A 14,948-nucleotide genomic window follows, 5' to 3' on the forward strand; every position below is an offset into this window, starting at 1 on the left:
AAAATAGATTCATTTTTGTTCTAGTTCGTCTCTGTGTTTCACTGCTATTGTAAGATTCTGATAAATCTGATGGCAATTTCTTGGAATATTTAACATAAAAGCTGCAATAATTCGATGATTTTCAAATTTTGGCAACCAAAATTTTGACTGATAATTAGACTAAACGTTGCATCTCTAAATATACTCATGATTTTTTTTTAAATGTTAGTTTTTGCTTTAATTTGTCTCCGTTTCACTGCTATTTTAAGATTCTGATAACTCTGATGGCAGCTTATTGGAATATTTCAATGATTTTCAGATTTTGAACAGTGAGGAGCTGTTTTACTTCAATTCTAGCTGGAAATCACCATTCAAGGATGTGACCAACCGGAGCTCAGCTTCATTTGTGATTTAGTGCAGCTGAAGAAGACTCCTGGTTTTAATATTGTGTTGACCCCGGTGCATCCCTTCCCATGTTTGCGTTTCTTTTGCATGCAGTGTGTGGTGCAGAGAATCACAGCAGCCCTCGGGACGCTCTGAAACACACACAGACACCTTTGGTTGCGATCACGTTCGGTTCGACACAATAGCAGAGCCTGTGGGTGAGTGTTCATGAGTCAACAGCCCTGCTCGCCGGTGGCATTCGCAGTGACTCACATTTCCAGGAAGAGAAGCAGAGAGAGACACAGAGAAAGAGATCGGTGGGCCTCAAGTCAAGACCACCTGATTTACAAAAGTCATTCCTCCAGCAGACGAGTGGAAGGTCTCTGAAGATTGTTTCAAACTATTATTCCAGGTCTGGGTTCTGAGAGAAATCGATGAAGCGAAAAACAACTTTTTTAACATGATTTAGCTGCAGACAAATAATCTGTTCTTTAATCTTTCCACGCTTTTTGCTCTCAGTCGTTTCTGTCACGCGTCTCGTCTGCATCTCGGCCCTCTCTGCTGGCGTTCAGAGCCTCCACCCATCGCGTTCTCGTCTTCCTTTGTTCTGCTTCATAGAATATCGACGGTTCACAGCCGCCGAACCTCTTCTCGGCTCTCCCTCCCCTCCTCCCTCTTTCTCTCGCTTGTTCCGGCCTTCACAGGAGGCTCTCAGGGCGCAGTATGTGGCTGCCCTCGCCACACAGTTGTCATGCACAAACCGATCGTTGCACCTAACCCAATAATGCCAGCATTCAGCGCAGACACACTGGCATCCTGCTCGCTCTCCTGCCCTCCCCTCCAGCCCTTTGTCATTTCCATCCTCTCCTTTTTCAAGTGTCTCCCTCAACTTCCTCCTTGATCTCTACACCTCCTGCACCTTCTCCTCTGTGTCCTCTCATTTGTCTTTTCACTCCTCTCCTTTGCTCAGTGACCTTTTTCTTCCTCACATCTTTTTTCCTTTAATTGTTGCGTCTCTCTCTCTCTCTGTACTTTCTCTCTTTTGCTTGTCATTCCATCTCACTTTCTGCACACACACCTTTTCTCTCCATCTGTGCCACCCCCTGTTACTTTCAGGTCATTGTGAGCCGCCGCTACAAAAGAACCATAAATGCCCCCTCTCTGCCTCCTACGGCGAATGACAATACCGGATCGCACACCGGCCAGACCTGACGTCCACTTCCATGCATGTGTGTGCTTTTATGTAGAAATGTGGGTGTGTTTGGGCGCACATGGAAGCAGATTTTGTTGTGAACTTACTGTCTTGGCCGGCCAAAGGTCCTGACTCAAACACAGAAGTCACTAAACATCTCATCCTGTGCAGCTGAGTGTGTTTAAAGTGTTCCTGACGCTTCCAGACCACAATCTTCACCAGAGTCTTGACCGAATAAACGAGATTAGGATGATTTGTGACGTTGACAGCGGTGGGTTATGAGTATCACTGGATTTGTTTTTTGCTTTTAGCACCATGTGAACTCTATCTTGGACTGACTGAGATGCTCTGTGCTTCCCAGACAGAGGCTACAGCCAGACTCTGAAGCAGCCTGAGGTCAGACACCATTGCAAAAGCAGTACAAGGGAGGGTGACGGGATGGGAAGAGGAAGGAAATCTGCCGTTACCAGCATGGACAATAACACTCATTTTGGGACGGCCAATTGTGGGCCTATTTCTCTACAACTGGGAGCATACAGCAGCAATATGGGTGTATAATCCACTTATATGATACTGTAGACTTTAAGATGGCAGTTTTATGTAGAGTCACTTGCAGTGGGAGCAGCAGAAGCTCAATTTTCTGAAGAAATTATTAACAGCCACTGGTGGAGAGAGCGAGATTATGGTTAAGACAGCAGTGATAAATATCACTTTACCTGCAAATAATCTGAATAAAGAGATGCTGCATTAAGACAGTGCATGAATGAATGGAAAGATGATGGAAAATCAGCATCCAGACCCTCAGCTCATCTAGCTCTTCCATGTCTGGTGCATACTGAGAGGAAAATGGACCATCATGGTGTTTAATGAGATGTTTGCACGACAATCCTTATAGCTCAGGACATTTGCTTTAAAAATATTTAAAGAGAAGGATGACCTGAGCTCAGAATGCAGACTGGTGTGGTTCTGGTGGAACATGCAGTCAAAGCTGATCCCTGGATGCATCAGACAGTGACGTTCTTCTTCATTGTCCAGCAGACATGATAGTGGAGGCCCTCAGCTACTCATGTGCATCAGAGCAGTGCCAGGGTTTTTGGGAAACAAAACATTTCTTCACTTCAGTGTCTGATTGTTTGCAAACTGAAGCAGAAAGAGAAATGTGTTATGAAGAAAAAAAGATGTGAATCAAGATCTTATTGAACATGATGTTGCACTCTGAACGCTGTACAGTGAAAATGTAGGTTCTGTTTTCATTCAAAACCGGGAAAAAAATCAGTTCTGTGACGGATATCTGCCTGTATGCATTTATGTATGAGCAATTCTAAAAACTATTGTTGTTTTGGGGCCTAATTTTCATTTTAATTGGTTTCTACAGAGCTTTAACTCTGCAGAAATCTGGTTGTAATTCAACAACAAAGCAAAAAACAAGATAAGACAAGAAGAAAAAGGGGGGGAAAACCTGTGCATCACTGGTCGGATCCGTGAGGCTACAGGTTTAACGAAAAAGCAACACCTTTGCCTCATCTGTGCGCTTTCTTTCTGCTTTTTAGAGGCAAACGTCCAACAGCAGAGACCAGGAGAAGCTCACAGCAACATGCGATGAACACTGAGTGGAAAAAGGCCAAACTTACCTTGACTGACATTAAAAAAGGTGTGTCCAGGATTCACTGAACAAAACAGCCGCGGTTTCGCCTTCTCGGATCCACTTGGCCGGCGAACACCATGGAGAATCAGTATCCACTTGCCATTTACGGAATCGGTGCACACGGAGGCATTTCGGCGAGAAAAAGCGTCGCTGCGCTGCGGTGCTGCGGCGCAAAGCCAGGATCCCCGACGGAAGACTGGGCTTTGCGTTGAAGCCTTGGCGACTGTGTGTGGTGCGCACTGGTCTCCGCTGGACTCACATTTCCAGAAAGCCAGGAAGAAAATCAAACAGAAATTCTCATGGTTGGTTTTTAAAACCAGCCAACTTTTACATCGAGGCTCCTAAGAGACAATTTATCGGCAATAAATGTCCAAAATAATCAATATTTGGAGTTCCACTTTAAGCCGAATGCGCAAAGGAATTTGGGAACACTTTTTTTCACCATGGTCACGTTGACTGAGCACACTGCAAAAAATCCTACGAAGCAGGAGGAGAAATAGTCAGAGGCAGCATTCTTTGACAACGTACCCATCTTGTGCCTTTTCCTCCTCCTAGTTCCCACAAAAAATACATTTCACATCTTCTCAGATGACTCCGACCGCGATTCCAGAGCTCAACTTGATATTCCCAGACGCCGTACCTCCCCCCCCCCCCCCAAAAAAAGGGAAAAAAAGAAAAGATAAAAAGCCAAGGCGTGCGTGTTTTCAAAACCAATTTCAACAGTTAATTCCCCGCAGACTTAAAAAAAAACACGAACATTTCTAGGAGAGTATCGTCTTCTTCACTTCGCCGTGCGCTCAGACCTCCTCCCGGTGGAATCAGCGACGGAACGGGGCGCATCTGTCAAGCCCGGCTCCTCATGCAGCCGAAATATCTCACGGAGGGGTTACCCGAGGACAGACGTATGGAGGAAGAAAAATGTTCTTCATCCACTCTGAACGGTCAGGTGCTCTGGAAACACTGAGTTTTCTTGTCATTCACACGCTCCATGGGTTTATTAGTTTGTCTGTGGCGCGTCAAAATCCTCGGCTGGTGGGTGAAGTCTCAGCGAAAGAGTGAGAACGAGAGAGGGAGCGAGGGAGAGAGAGTGGAGGGGGGACAAGCTTCTGATTCTATAGGAGACACTTTCTCAGATCCCACATGGAAACTGTTAAAGTAAATCTCTCTTAATCGAACTGAGCTGAACTAAATTCTGTTTAATTGAATGTAATTCTCTGGAGGAGAGGAGCGGAGAGGAGCAGGAGTCTCTGCCTGACGTGCGGAGATGGAAATATGTGGAGGAAGAAATGGTGTATGTCGGATTTAATAATTGATGAGGCATGCCTATAACCCCTCTAACCAGTTCACACCACGGGAGTAATGTAGCATTAAGTACGCGCACACGCACACAGCGGTGGATAATCGGGTCCCGCGTTTTCATGAGATCAGACAGGCGGACCCACCGTCGCAGCGTGAACGCGGAGGGACTTCACGCGTGAGCAAGTTTGGAGCACCGAGGGACAGCGGCGGCGGCGCAGCGGACGGAGCGCAGTGCGCATCGTGTTGGCAAGTGGGTGGCGACACCTTGGCACAGGAAAAGACAACATACTGTATATTGTATTAGCTGTGCGCAGCAGCAGAAAGTCAAGTCTGGGTCCCCGGAGATGGAAACAGAAGGAGATGGAGCCGCCTGGAGAGGTGCTTAATGCAAATAAAAGATCAGCTGGGAAGGGGACGTCATTTTTTGAAGTCTGGGGCATGACTGCTGACACACACACACACACACACACACACACACACACACACACACACACACACACGCACGCACGCACGCACGCACGCACGCACGCACACACACACACACACACACACACACACACACACATGCTTTCCTTTTGACTCTTTCAGCACCGTGGACAGTTAACCAGCACCTTCTTGGAGCTGTCCACAATTCTAAAAGCTTCTTATCTGGAAAGACTCCCATTATTTTCTGTTTCCCATTTATTCACCTAAAGCTCCACCATAGAGGGAAACCTTCTCACACACCTTCAAAGAAGAGAACGAGAGAGAGACAGACAGACAGACAGACAGACAGACAGACAGAGAACTGTTTATCCTCTGGTGCTTTCATTTGGGTTCTTTCAGCACCATGGACAGCTACTAACCAGCACTAGGAGCTGTCCACGGTGCTGAAAGCTTCTCATTTGGAAAGACTCCCATTACCCTCTGGTTCCCCCCATTTAACCAATTGACAACTTTCTCTCACACTTATGAGACATTCCCTGACTCCTAACTTCCACAATAAAATGCGACAAAACAATCATCAACCAGTTTTTTTCTCTCCTAACCTTGTCCAAAAGTCAGCTGGGAAGGGATGTCATTTTTTAAGTTTGGGGCATGACTGTTGACACACACACACACACACACACACACACACACACACACACACACACACACACACACACACACACACACACACAGCTGTTTATTCTCTGGTGCCTTCATTTCAACTCTTTCAGCACCATGGACAGCTAACCAGGCCCATCTTGGAGCTGTCCACGGTGCTGAAAGCTTCTCCTTTGGAAAGACTCATCACTTTGCAGTTATCCACTATAACCTCCTCTCCCTAATCAAAAGCAACACAACAACATTCAACCTGCTTTTTTTCTCTCCTAACTTCGCCCAAAATGTCCAAGAGACAAAATCTCACTTCTACTTCACACTGATCAGACATAGCATGATGACCACCTGCCTAGTATTGTGTTGGTCCCCTTTATGTAGCTAAAACTCCCAGTAGGGCATGGACTCAGGACCTCTGGGGCTGTCCAATGGATTCTGTGGGTCCTGTGGGTTGCAGAGTGGGACCTACCTAGATCAGGTTTATTCTGGTGCATCCCACAGATGCTCAGTTAGATCTGAATCTGGGGAGTGTGTAACCTGCGCCACTCCTGAGCAGTTTTTGTGGTGTGTCAGGGTTCATTGTCCTGCTGACGATAAAAACTGGCATCAAGGACTGCTGTTGCTATGGGAGTTGGAGGGCTGTTGACCTGCAGTGTTTAAGTGGGTGGCACATGTCAAACATCCACATGAATGTCAGGTTTGAAGGTTTCCCAGCAGAACATTGCATTAGAACAAGATTATCGATTGTTATTCACCTCACCTGTCAGTGGTCAGAATGTTGTGGCTGATTGTGTATCTGCCGATATGTACAGTCACCATTTTGTTGCTTACTTGCTTTTCCAGTTAGTAGGTCACCACATGGAAGCTATAGAATGTCTAGGGGAACAGCTAAAGTGCTCCATAAGCTTAAAACATTTCTTTTATTTCTCGCTGGTCATGGGAAATAATGCTGATCTGTGTTGTAAAAAGAAAGCAGCTGCAGAGATTTCAGATCAATTAAACATGACTACATTCCTCCACATGCCACGTCCGGTCGCAGTGGAAGCACGAAGCCGCTGGTTTGGAGCTCAAGTATGCACGTTAGTCTGAGACGCTCTCTGCATGTATTGACAACTAAATACTTATTACTGCAATCTAATATGCCACAATAGGAGAAAAAATAAGGCCGGAGGCATGAAAATTGCATGTTTCGCCATTGTGAGGTTATGACTAATTCAAGGCATCATGTGCAAAAATACCCCCACTTGCCAGCTTGAGGTAAAGTGCGTTATTCATAAGTTGTGAATAATTGAGGTTCAGGGAACACAGTTGGAACTTAGCGCGGATATTTGCTGACCGTGTGCTTCGTCTGGGCTGGCACTTATGAGGAAATACAATGCTCGGGTTGGGCAATTAGCAGGCAGAACAAAGGAGCACAACTAGAAACCCAGTGTGGTTTAATAATAAATAATCAGTGTTTTTGTGTCTGCTTTGGATATTATTAACAACAGACACATCCCTGACTCACTGTTGGGGCTTTGTGGAGTTTTACAAGGACGTATTAGTTACCAAACAACGTGGGAATGTCAGGAAACGATGTGAAACCCCATCATTGTCACCTAATGTCACACCACATTCCATCACGTCAGGCCACTTCATGTCACATCGGATGGCATCAGGACAGATCGACGAAGCAGTGACATCACGGCACATGTGATGCTTTTGTGTTCAGGGCAGCAAAACAAAGGCAGAATCTGCAGAACAACTGTCCATGCTGGGACGGCAGCATTGAGTAGAGTTGTTTTTTGCACATTTACACAGCAGATACGGCACCAAGCCAGCTGAAGACTGATCCAAATGAACTTGTTGGACTCATGTCAACATTTCCTCACAACTGACAATTACTCACCTCAGCAAGCTGCCAGTTCACAGGTTGATTGTTTTAGATTTTATTTATTTTACAGATTTTTATGTCTAATACAAATGTGTGAGAAAACGTCTTTCCGGTTCCTCTGTATGTCCTAGATATGTAGAGAAACTGACCGTAACAATCTTCTATTGCTGAGAGATAACATCACCTTCATCTGGCTTCGTCTTCAACAATTAAATTAATCTAAAAAAAATCGAGTGTTTTTTAAGTTTCTGCCTAGTAACTGATTAAACCCCTAAAAACTCATCTTCAAGTATAAAATTACATGTTTTCAAAATTTTCTACATGAAAATAATGACTTCTTGCCTTAAAATGACTTAAATGTAACTCTGCTATTTATTTCCTGCCTCTTTCTGCACAGCAGCTCATCTATGACTCAAACTCTGTAAAAGTACTCTGTGTTATATAATTCCATGTTGTAATACTGGAGTAATTCAACCACACAAGTTCTGAAGAAGAAGAAGAATAAGAATACAGGAAGTTCTGTCCTACAATTCGACAGGATTGGTTCCTCAGGTTTGTGACATATGAAACCCAGGAAGTCTGAATCTTTGTTTTTGAGACTGCAGCTTTTAAGCAGAAAACACACCATAAGGACGTGGTGGAAAAAACTAGAGGGGATCTTTAAAGAGTCACTGTTTTATACAGCTGGATACGTTTATCAACAACTCATCCAGAAGAACACTTTCTTGGAGCACAGTCCACTGATTCAGAATGCAGAAAGACGCTGCTCACACTCTGAAAACCAGAAAACAACAGAAGGGAGGTTTGTTTAGCAGCGCCGTTTCCAGAGTTCACTCAAAGCAAACCCGTCTGAAACATAGTGTGAAACTTTGTTCAGATCTGCTGTCGGTTTGGATGGCCGTGCTGATAGCAGCAGGTTTCCACAGAGATGCCAGCTGCACACAGCCTCCGGGGCTGCTGGGAAGAGATAGGCTGCATCCCAGTGTGTGTGTGTGTGTGTGTGTGTGTGTGTGTGTGTGTGTGTGTGTGTGTGTGTGTGTGTGTGTGTGTGTGTGTGTGTGTGTGTGTGTGTGTGTGTGTGTGTGTTAGAGGTGTTTTTGTGTAGAAGCTCTCACTCTCTCTAGGTGCAGATAAGAGGGGAGTCCTGGAGGTAGCTGGAGCATGGAGGGATGTGGACGAAGGTGATTAATGCCACACAGCCTCTATCTTAAGGCTGCTAAAAACAACCGTCACCGTGCAGGAAGCCGTGCTCAAAGAAGAAGTCACTTTATTAGGAATGTCTGTGGAATCTAAAGTTTTTATATCTGCTGTTCTCGTTGATGTTGTCCAAAAGGCAATGATTCCAGTTTGTTAAGTTGCTACATCATTGTGCTCTGTTGAGATCTGGAAGTTTGGACACATTCAGTTGTTCTTATTCATTTTAATTACTTTCTACATTGTAGATTAATACTGAAGACATCAACACTATGAATGAACACATCTGGAATTATGTAGCAAACAAAAATGTGTTAAACAAACCAGAATATGTTTAATATTTTAGATTCTTTGAATTGATTCCTGCTTTGAACACTCCTGGCATTCTCTGGATGAGCTTCATGAGGTAGAACCTGAAATGGTTTCACTTCACAGGTCTTCCTTGTTAAGGTTCATTAGTGGAGTTTCTTGTCTTCTCAATGGGGTTGGGACCATCAGTTGTGTTGTGCAGAAGTCAGGTTGGTCCACAACTGACAGTCCTATTTGACAACTGTTAGAATCCATATTATGACAAGAACCAATCGGCTAAGAGAAACGACAGTCCATCATTACTTTAAGACCTGAAGGTCAGTCAGTCTGGAAAACTGCAAAAACTTTGAATGTATCCCCAAATGCAGTCACAAAAACCATCCAGCACTACGAAGAAACTAGTTCACATGAGGACTGCCCCAAGAAAGGAAGACCAAGAGTTAAAGTTTATTAGAGTTACCGGCCGCAGAAACAGCAAATTAATGTCACCTCAGATTATTTTAGATTATTTTATTTTAGATACTTCACAGAGTTCTAGTAGCAGACACATCTGTATATCAACTGTTCAGAGGAGAGTGACAAGCAGGCCTTTATGGTCAAAGTGCTGCTAAGAAACCACTACTGAGGATCAACAAGAAGAAGAACTGTGATGATCATGATGGAGGAACAATGTCAGGAACACTTCTGAATGTAGTGCATTCATTATGGCATTTCCAGGGATATTTCCCAGATTCTACCCTTCAATAAGACAACAAATACACTGCTGGGTTGTCTGTGAATGTATTAACATGGAGAATGAAAGCACATCACTGCAATGGGAAAGAAGGTATTCGACACAGAGGGAGAGACTTCACTCCTCTCTACTACACATCCAACAGCATTTATAGTGAAGACAAACTCTCGATGTGAATAGTTTGCAATGTTACACTTCATGGTACAGCTTTCCATACAATGTAAGAAACGCTGAGTGCATCTTTACAAAGACTTTTAGAGGTTTAAGCATACACTATTGTTCAAAAGTTACTTAGAAATGTCCTTATTTTTGAAAGAAAAGCATTTTTTAACTGAAGATAACATTAAATGAATGATAAATCCAGTGTAGACATAGTTAATGTGGTAAATGACTATTGTAGCTGTAAACAGCTGATTTTTAATGGAATATCTCCATAGAGGTACAGAGGAACATTTCCAGCAACCATCACTCCTGTGTTCTAATGCTACATTGTGTTAGCTAATGGTGCTGAAAGGCTCATTGATGATTAGAAAACCCTTGTGCAGTTATGTTAGCACATGGATAAAAGTGGAAAACATGGAATTATCTGGGTGACCCTAAATGTTCTGAACAGTAGTGTATCTTCTCTGGTTGACTTTCAACTTGAACCTTTTTAACCCCTAGGAAATTCTTCCATAATTCAGTGACAGAAACATGAAAATTGTTTCATGAAAACAAAGATAGGTGCACATAAAGTGAACAAACACATAATAATGACCGATTTTACTTTCATACATTACACAAATGACCTTTTTGACAACATCAGTGAAATGTGAACAATAAGACAATTCGTAAAAGCAGAATTTTCATCAGAGATGTGGCGTTGGATTACACTAGAGTTCACAGATGTTCTTAATAAAGTGGCCGGTGGGTGGAAGTAGCTGCTAGCATAAAAGCTTCGATTCAACTGTGACGCTCGTCCTCTTTTTATATCTTCTGTAAAACACTCACAGTGTCATTCATGGTTTTTAGGTGACTCCAGCTCCACACACACACGCACACGCACGCACGCACGCACGCACGCACGCACGCACGCACGCACGCACGCACGCACGCACGCACGCACACACACACACAGCTGAAACCTGAACTGTGGCCTCTGTGTTCTTATGAAACATTCAGAGTCCCAGTCGAGTGGACATGTGTTCGCCTTTGAGCGGATCAGCCTCCACAAGCGGGTTTGTTTCACATCAATCATGTCTGGGCCACACCGAGGCATCCCTACATTAGCATCACGTTACGGCTTCACGCAGCGCCCCAGGAGAAGGCGACTATCAGATGGGAAAAGGGTAAGAAGAAGGAGAACAAAGTGGCCGTTGCTGCTGACAGTGAAGAACCGAAGAGAAGAGAAGAGTGGAGAATAAAAACAAAACAGAAGAGGAGCCAAGAGGTGAGATAATGGAGCCACAGCAGAGAGAAGTCCAAACAACTCATAACAATGTCATCCCGTTATTTCCAAACGTCCACATTCTCGGGCCTCGGCTGTCAAAGCTAAACACAGCCGCAACAAAAGCAATTCACACATCAGCTCCACTTCCATCAAATCCCAGCTGTGATGTTTTGCCCGACGGACCGGCATGTTTGTTTAGCTGTGTGCTGTTAGTTCTGTGCTTTGGCAGCGAGACTTTCAGCTTCAAACAGAAATTAGACAACCCAAACAATACTTCTAATTGCATTGTTTTAATTGTTTCCCATCAGATTTGAGTTCCTGCGAACATAAATGCATGAACTCTTTAAGTGTTTAGCATTAAAGTGGCAGCTCAGGAGAGTCGAGGCTGTGCTCTGTGGATTGTTGTCACGTCTTTCTGGAACATATTGTTGAATTCACATGCATATTAATAAAGTAAATTACTTTTACTGTATATTAGCTGACTAATTTAAGGAAATCCCCTGATAACTTTTGAGAATCCAAAAAATGCATTAAATTTACAGACATCCTCCTGCTCCTGCTCACTCCAGCTGCTCTCATCATTTGTGGAAAATCTGCAGAAGAACTCACACCAACTGCAGCTGATTTCAGGTCTACTTACCTCCACTTCATGCACAGACCTGCATAGCTACACGCATGAAAGTCGAACACATACGTCTCCAGCTGCAGTCTCATTTCACAGTCTGCTCTTTACCTACCCACAATCCCCCAGAGGGATTCAGTAAATAGAAAGGTAGTTTGTACTTTCCATTAGAGGCTAATTCTATTACGCAGCCAGCTCTTATCGATCCAAACATTCAGGGAGACATGCAAGAAAAGTAGCACAAGGAGCCTGGCGGAGGCTGCTGTGGTTGGAGGACGGAGGCAGGAAAAGGTGGGAGAGCGAGTGAGGGGGAGCAGTTAGTGGAAGAGATGAAAACAAGAAATAAAAGGAGGAGGAGGACTGGGGAAGACAGAAATAAGAAAGCAGCTCCGTCTGTGGAAGATCAACTGATGTCTCACAGTGTGCATAGCAATAAAAGCTAACATGCTAAGTACACTTTGGGTCAAAAGTTTTAGAAAACAACAATTTTCCAGTTTTTTATTGTGAATTCTGCATGTTAATGTCTCATTGTACTCTGAAATGTAAGCAGAGAACAAATAAACACTTGAAAGACATCAAAATGTCTTCTAAACTTTGGACTCATCAAAATCTTTGGCAGATACAACAGCTGCTCATTCTTTCTACAGTGGAAACCAAATATTCCTTAAAAGTTCTTCCAGGTCTGCAGCAGAAGTTCCAAAAATGGGAAGTTCTTGTAGGCTCTTTGCTTCCACTCTTCTGTCCAGTTCATCCAAACCAGCTCCATGGGGTTTAAGTCTGGAGACTGTGCTGCCACTCAGTGTTTTCATCCATCTGGTTCTTTGTTCCTAAGGTGGTTCTACAGAGCTTGAACTGATGTTCTGGGTCATTATATTGCTGTAAGATGAACCCCAGACCAACTAGAACATACCAGAGGGTTCTGCATGGAGCTGCAGAATGCTGTGGTAGATGTTTAGGTTCAGGGTTCCTCTCATTCTGTACAAGAACCAACCCTGGATCCAGCAGAACTGCCCCAGACCATCACGCTTCCTCCTCCATGTTTGACAGCTGATGTTCCACACTGAGGAACCGTCCTTTCTCCTGCTGGACGGCTACAAACATCCTGCTGATGAACCAATTCAAATGTTGATCCATAACACCTTCTTCCAGTCTTCAGTAGTCCATTGGTGGTGTTTCATGGTCCAGACAAGCCTCTTTTTCTGATTCTGACGTCTTAGAAACATCTTTCTGCTGCAGCTCCTCCTGTCAAACCTGCAGCTCCAAGTCTTCTCTCCACAGCTGAACTGAGACTTCTTACTACGACCACTATGAAGCTGGCTGAAGCTGTTGTCCTGTGAACTCCTATCTCCAAGCTGTTGACTCTCACAAACTGGTCTTCTGATTCTGTTGTGGTTTTGGGTCTTCCAGACGTCTTCCTGTCAGAGTTTCCTCCAGTTTCTGAGCCTTTTGATGGAGAAGAAAACTGGACTCACTGACACCTGGACTTTCTTTACAGATTCTCTGTAGGAAAGACCTAATTTTTTTAATGTTCTGATGGTCTGTCTCTCTTCTATTGTTAATTGACTTTTCTTCTTCATTTTTATAGCAACAAAATACTTTCTGCAGTACTTCCTGTTCTAATAATGTTCTCGTGGGTTCCACAGTGTGTTCCAACACTACTCTATGCAGACTAAGGAGGTTGGAAGGAATCTAGAAAAGTTGGGACTCCTGAAGGATTTGGTAGCTCCAACTTTCAAGGCTTCATCAACCTCCATTGCTGCAGAACAGCTATTATTATTAACCTATTTCTGTTCCCTGAAAAAGGCCTTTTTGTATAATTCTGTTGTTCAGTTTTTGGTAACCTTACCTTTTATTTAACCTTACCTTTTATTTCATCATTTTCCTTTGGACCATTTCAAGCTATTAATTGGACATGAAATACTTGAATTTCAATAAAAATCTGGAAAAATTGGGCTGTTCTAAAACTTTTGACCGATAGTGTAGATTATACATTCAGGTTCAAAATTCACATTTTTCAGCATTTCGGTTCTGTACATCACCACAGTGGACTGGAAATAAAACAATTAAGATGTGAATGGTGAACACATTTTAGGTGTGCCCTCCACTGTTTTAGGGACCAAAAGTAATTTGACAATATAAGATATGTTGTAATTCCTTCACCTACCCTCAAATTAAAGCTGAAAGTCTGCACTTGAAGCACATACTGTATGTTCTATATGAAAGCTTTGGGGACAATATCTATAGATAACGCTTCATATGTTGAAAGGCAGACTGCATGCTCACAGAAACGTGTGCATGTCTGATGGTTGCATGGAGCTCCAGAAAACCCCATTTCAAAGCTGACAGCATGTTTATCATGTGAGCACTGTGGATGGCGATAAGAAGGTGACCACAGCAGATATAAAAACCCGTATCTGTAGGAGAAACCTGCAGAGTGCCGTAAGGTGCACAGATTGGAGCGTGTTTTGTGAGTGTGATGTTTAACCCAGGAAAGTTCTTGGGAGCTGGAGATGTGGTCATACCTGACTCACCCCGCCTGAGGGGGAGAGGGTGAGTAAACCCCAAGAATACTGGAGAGATTATGAGGGACATTTCTACGGAGATGTAGGGAGACGGAGGGCTGAGAGGGAGGAAGGTGGCGTTGAGAGGCAACAAGGCAGATAAAGGAGGAGATGGAGCCAGACAGGAGTGTGAAGAATCCTGTGTGGAGGGAGGGTGAGGCAAAGTCTGGAAAAACATGCGGAAAACTGCACAAAAATACAAAGCAGACGTCACCGTTACCAAAAAAAGAAGATCCGTTTAGTCGTGTACGTCCACTCTGCTGGAAGTAAAACACAAAGACAGACGACCAAATATAGACTCACAAACCAGCCATTCATAAAAACCAGAGAGGAGTGGACATGTGATCAGAGGGTCAGGAATAGACTCAATGCAGAGAATATAAATACATTTTTAATAAATCTGAAAGATTATCAGGTACATAAACACTGTGAAACTGAAATACAGCGCTGATAAAAGGAATGCAGTTTTACTTTTTTATTGCTTTTCAACATTGAATAAATGGATATTTTTTTACAATAATTTACAGAAACAGACTCTAATGTGCCAAAGAAAAAAATTTTTTTTTTTACAAAGTTATACTAATTAATTAAAATCTAAAACATAAATCCAGTATTTACACAAATAATTACCCCCTTTAAGTCAGTATT

The 14,948-nt window shown here is 43.4% G+C and overlaps 1 protein-coding gene across 5 annotated transcripts in view; it reads right to left on the minus strand.

The window, feature by feature from the left end:
• The window catches only part of cacna1ia (calcium voltage-gated channel subunit alpha1 Ia), a 241,021-nt gene extending 236,596 nt beyond the window's left edge, over window positions 1-4,425 (minus strand). For 4 of the 5 annotated variants that reach the window (XM_051940863.1, XM_051940862.1, XM_051940860.1 and 1 more), the window contains exon 1: window positions 3,187-4,425. The gene's annotated coding sequence lies outside the window, so the exon portion shown is untranslated. The remainder of the gene's footprint in view (window positions 1-3,186) is intronic. The other variant, XM_051940861.1, reaches the window with a different exon arrangement.
• Between the last annotated feature and the right edge of the window lie 10,523 nt (window positions 4,426-14,948).

The sequence above is a fragment of the Acanthochromis polyacanthus genome, chromosome 21, assembly GCF_021347895.1.
Source record: "Acanthochromis polyacanthus isolate Apoly-LR-REF ecotype Palm Island chromosome 21, KAUST_Apoly_ChrSc, whole genome shotgun sequence".
NCBI lineage: Eukaryota > Metazoa > Chordata > Actinopteri > Pomacentridae > Acanthochromis > Acanthochromis polyacanthus.